We start from the raw sequence: 6,000 nt of genomic DNA, 5'->3' as shown, positions 1-6,000 counted from the left end.
GAGTTAAGCATTATCGACAAAATTAAGAAAGGTCTTTTGCGATGGTTCGGTCATGTGGAGCGAATGAATGATGAAAGAACGGCTAAAAAGATTTATGATGCGAATGTGTCTGGTGTAGAAGTCGAGGAAGGCCGAGAAAGACATGGCATGATCAAGTACAACAAATTCTTGAAAGTGGTCATGTGAAAAGTCGGAATAATCGACGTGCGTGCATGAGAAGATGTATGAATGTGAAGGAAGCAAAGGAAGTGTGCCAGGACAGAGTGGTGTGGCGTTCTATCCTCTCTGCCTACCCCTGCGGGGAAATGGCGTGATGGTTAGTTAGTTAGTAAGTTATATATATATATATATATATATATATATATACATATATATATTTATCAGTGGCGAGCCGTGATTTATTTTAAAGGTAATCTATTAAAAATGTCCATTAATTTGTACTACATATAAATACTTACATAACATGTAAGTAATGTAATTTTAAATTACTACTTTTTCTATGGTTCTGTGAAAATCAACTCAAACAACAATTATTACTAACCACGCGATATAGTAGCTTTAATCTACACTATTTTAATAGAATACTAAACTTGTACAAAAGTTTATTAACACATACCACAATGACATTCAGCAGATATTTCCATTATGATCTGTCATTGACAGTACTGTCAAGACGTGAGCACTGGCCGATTTATTTTTAAATGAATAATGCCTAAAACGGCCACTAAGAACGCCACCTGTCCTATGTGATACATAATATGTCAACGGTAGCCCATCAAAGAAAAATAGTACTTCGGAAATAATGTTCGAAATACTAGTTTCCAAATAGAGGATCTTCTAATAATATTTGTAATCTGCAAGTTTGTTTTAGTACTAAAAAAGCCGACTTGGGTTAAAGACGAAAAATACAGTGTACTTTTTTGTATGGAAGAATAAGCTGAGGTAATCGGCTAGTTTCATCGTTCAGTAAGAATGGGCTGGGCGCACTTCATAGAATTTTTTTTGTAGAAATATATAAACGGTAATTTATAATAAATAACAATTACTTTATTTATTTTCCCATAAACATGGTTACTATAAATTATTATTATAAAAAGTCAAATATAATGGTAAGCTGTGCATAATCGCTTACTTTGACGATTCGCCCCTGATACATACATACATACATACATACATACATACATACATACATACATACATACATACATAAATAAATAAATAAAGGTTTCAGCCCTTTAACTTCAATAAAATCGACAAATGGAAGAATTGAAGAAATATGGATGTTCAAATATAGGCAAATGGTGAATGTTACACGGTGTGTAGTGGCCACTTAAACCAGCCATGTAAATTCCTAGACTTTCATCTTCCCTTATTTAAGGTATTCTCCATCCCTGTTGTAATTCGTTAGCCTAGATTTACATATTTTATTTTGAGATATTTTTCATCTCTCGTTATGTTTTCCAACATTTCTCGATATATTTGGCCTCGCTTTAAATATCAATCGTAATGATATTTTATTTTTTACGGTAAAAATGCACACTCTGATGCCTCGGTGAATTAACAAGGATCTACCTGTACAGTATTAAAATTGTCGTTAACTAACACCAAGGCAGGTCACCAATACAGTAAGGATTTTCACGAAACGAATCATATACCTGTAATTTCCCAACGCCTTTACTCTATTCGCCAAAGTTATTTCGATTGCAATACCGGTTATGGTAGCCTTCGCGGTACGAAGTCGTAATAAAAATTAATGCTGCTAATCTTGTTTAGTTCATTAGCATGCTAAAATTCCGTGTTTTATTTTATTTATATATTTATTTCAATAATTAATAACAGCGAATATATCTAAAACTAATTGATGTAAAATGAAAACGGAGTATTCTCTGTTTATGATAGTTTCCATCTAACATGGCACAGCCTGTTCTAAGATTGAGATTTTCTATCTTAAGAGCATAAGCATTGTATTTGTTAAAACTTAACGATACAAGAAAAATTAAAGACCTTTTATTCTGGGCATAGGGGAATGAAAACCATAGTTAGTTCTATGGATTTGGTCATGCCATGTCTTTCTCGGTCTTCCTCTATTTCTGCATCCACCAACATTCGCATTGTAAATATTCTTAGACGTTATTTCGTGGTCCATTCGTTCTACATGTCCAAACCAGCGCAGAGCTCTTTTCTTGATTCCTCTTTTTACATGGTTTTGAAATAACTAAAATTATTCAATAAACTACCTAACAAAACACAACCTTTACTAAAGATGTCAGAAAAACTTTTTTTTAAAAAGAAATAACCCGCTAAGCCTCTCGTGGGAAATAGGATGTGTAAGGCAGTTATGAAAAATATTCCACAAAGCCATGATCAATTGAGAAAAAAATATTTTTTGGGTTTTTTTCTTGCAACTGGCGGGAATCGAACCCGCGAAAAAAATATTTTCACTTTTGACTTCAAATTCAACTGTTTCAAATTACGTAGGTAGTATTACATTTTTCAGATTTTAAAACACCACCAGCACCAGAAATCGTGGATTTTCAAAGAACAAAAAAAAATGTAATGTTTAAACAACAAAACAATATATATTTGTACTGTTATGTTAAAAACGTATGAAAAAAAATGTGTAATACTAGTTTCCAGTGTATTCTGGTATAAAAAACCTGTTTAAATAGATATTTTATCTCAACCATGCCGGGAATCGAACCCGAGATCTCTGGCAAAGAAGGCAATTGCGTTGACCACTTGATCACGAGGTGCGGAGTCTGGTTCTATTTCACTCACAGAACTATTTTTTTCATACGCCGGACTCGTTTAAATTAATTAGCAATTTAAAATTCAGTTTAATAGTTTGCATTAGCTAATGCTAATTATATTTTCGTGTGAATTCAAATTGCTAATGCTAATAATCCCTAACTAGGAGTTATGAAGTTATTTTAGTAATGTTTCGGAAATCAGTCGATCGTCAGACATCGCGAAGCGAGGTCCTTCCGCAAATTGCTCTAAACGCGTCGTGTGTGCAATTGAAAAAAAATTTGTTTAAGTGAATCAAATTTCAAAGACCAAAAAGGTAAATTGATTTTTTATTGAAATTATTTTATTTTTGAAATGAATTCTTAACATATAACAGTTAAAATCCTCACGTTGCATCCGTCAGTTGAATCTCACCCTCATCAATAAAGGTTTCAGCGCATTAGCTTCACAAAAATCAACTGTTGGGAGAATTGAAGAAAAATGTATGTTTTTAATTTTTGCACCACAACATGGCCGGGAGACTCAATTACATCGGTGAATTACAGCACAGAACACCCAGGCTTGAAAATCTTTTTTTTTGTGGTGCCACCGGAAATCGAACCCGAACCTTCCGTGAACTACACCACTGACGCCATTTAACATGCAGAGCGGTAAATGTTACACGGTGTGTAAAGTTGCCTTTTGAACTAGCCAATCACAGCTCACAAGCCCAAGCATCTAAGTTTCCATATCTAAAATCATCGTATCGTAGAACAACGAAAATTGCGACATTGACTTTCTTTCTATTTGATCTTGAAAAGGTTATATAGAGGCGTTTAACCCTGGTTTGAAAATATATGTAATATTGCCGTCAAACAATTAAATTATCAAATCAACTGAGCGGCTAGGCTGTTCATTAAATGCTGGCATTAAACCGTATGGTATAGCCGTTCCTTGAATGAACGTTTAACAAAAAGGTTTAGCGTGGCGAAGCCTCGTTGATTTTTATACAACAATAATAATTGTTTTATTTTTTCTAAACGCTTAGTTAAATGATTGAGTTAACTTATAGGAAAATATCACATACTACGAAAACTGATAAAAATATAAGAAATGGATTCAGAACATTTTTTTTATTTGAATATTATTTATTTATTTTACAACAACAACAACAAACAACCACGCCGTCTCCCCGTAAGAGTAGGTAGAAAGGATAGAACACCACATTACTATATCTTTAAAAATAATATTTGGCTGATTTATATAGCGCCATTTTTTTTTTAAATCACCTCAAGGGCGCTTTACAATTGTATACCTAAACTTACATTCTAACTAAACTAAAGTGATATATTATATTTCCAGATTTAAAATTGAGGGTATGATAGTCTAAAGAAGTGGGATTTTAGTTGGGATCTGAACTGACTGGGACTGTCGATGATTCGTAAGTTTGAAGGCAATTGGTTCCAGGCAGAGGGGCCGGCGGCGGCAAAAGTACGATCTCCAAATCTAGTGTTTGGGGAGCGCCGGATTTCGACAAGTTTTCCTCTTCCTGAATCAAATGCTGACCTAAGAGTAGATTTTCTTTGACATGTATTTTCCCTAATACAAAGGTCCGATAGGTATTTTGGAGCTATTTCATGAAGGGATTTGAATACTGTATTTTATTATCTCTGGGCTTTTTAACCAGTGCAAATCTCGAAGATGTTGTGAGATGTGAGAATATTTTTTTACTCCCGTAATAAGCCAATCTAGCTTCCTCTACATTCATACATTTTCTCATGCACGCGCGCCGATTTTTCCGACTTTTGACATGTCCGTCTTCAAGTATTTGTTAGATTTGGTCATGCCATGTCTTTCTCTGTCTGCCTCTATTTCTGCATCCATCAACATTCGCATTGTAAATATTCTTAGCCGTTCTTTTGCTGTCCATTCGTTCTACATGTTCAAACCAACGCAGAGCTCCTTTCTTGATTTTGTCGATAGTGATTGTCTCAGCCTTACATAATGTATAGATCTCAACATTCGTGCATCTATCGTACATAGTTTTACCGCACATTTGCCTAGGAGATTGCATTTTACAATAACAATATATAATTTTTTATTTATACTTAGTTGTTGATAATTTTATTATATTTTTTACGCCTTTTGAAAAGTTTGTCTGAGTCTTTTGAAGTTTTGTCTGGTAGTTTATTGTATAATTTCAGTCCCTGATTTATTAGTCTCGATTGTCCTTGTCTTGTTCAGGAATGTTGTATGTGATATTGTTCTGATATTCATGTATTATGACCATATTTATTACATTTTTTTTTCAAGTTTTAGTTCTTTGTCGACAATGATATCAGTGGCTAATTTAAGAATATTTTTTAAAGATTCTAGTTTGAAAAGTTTATTAACGTTTGATTGTTTAATTTTCTAAAGAGTTCTTTTGTTGGTGTTAGATAAGGGAGGTCATGCAATAGCTATTAATTGTATTTTAAAAATCAATATAGTTATGTTTTCATGTATAACTTTTAAAAAAATATTACAAAAAATATGTTACTAGAAAAACGCGACATGTTTGACATTGATGGTTGTGACGTCAAGATTCGTGACGATGTTCTAAAAAAATATGAACGGTCAGGAACACTGTTGAAAATTAGCATGAATCATGACGCATTAAGGGCGTGGCCGATGCAATGACCGGTTTTTCGGGAATTCAAAACTACAAATTTAAAATTATTTTTTATGCTACAAATACTCATAAAACATTAATAAAATAAACAACATTCTTCAATTTTTTTTATATGCTTTCTCGGCGACCCTGGTAGGTCGATGAAAAAAAGATTAATGCTTCTAACTTTTTTTTACAAATTCGATTGAAAATTTTAATATCTACAAACACGCGCAGCGGAAAGATCTACATTTACCTGAAAACCGCACGTAAATCGGTTAAGTCGTTTAGGAGGAGTTCAGTGAAAATATTCCAAAACTGCTATTTTTATTTATTTATTTAATATTTATCATGCTATTTATTGCATTTAGCCGGCGGTTGGCAAGCCAAATGTTAAGAAAAGCAGTCGCCATAGTAATTGTAATTAAATTTTCACTTCTTTGTATTAGATACTTCTTACTATTTTGCAAATGCTATGTATTATATTATTTTTTATAGTAAACGCTGATTTTTCGCCAGTGAACTGTATTTATTTACGAGGAAAACAAAAAACTAACCGACACGAGCGTTGACTTAGAGATTACACACGCGTTGACTTATGACTGCGATTACATGAGCATGTT

At 33.2% G+C, this 6,000-nt stretch overlaps 1 protein-coding gene across 1 annotated transcript in view; it reads left to right on the top strand.

Moving 5' to 3' along the window:
- The first annotated feature begins 2,950 nt into the window (after nt 1-2,950).
- Nucleotides 2,951-6,000, top strand: part of LOC148277541 (fatty acyl-CoA reductase 1) — a 99,823-nt gene continuing 96,773 nt past the window's right edge. The window contains exon 1 of the mRNA XM_088232757.1: nt 2,951-3,064. The gene's annotated coding sequence lies outside the window, so the exon portion shown is untranslated. The remainder of the gene's footprint in view (nt 3,065-6,000) is intronic.

The sequence above is a fragment of the Micrasema longulum genome, unplaced genomic scaffold (genome assembly GCF_059751315.1).
Source record: "Micrasema longulum isolate JH-2025_06_02 unplaced genomic scaffold, ASM5975131v1 h1tg001016l, whole genome shotgun sequence".
NCBI classification, from domain to species: Eukaryota; Metazoa; Arthropoda; class Insecta; order Trichoptera; family Brachycentridae; genus Micrasema; species Micrasema longulum.
This window is presented reverse-complemented; position numbering and strand designations above follow the sequence as displayed.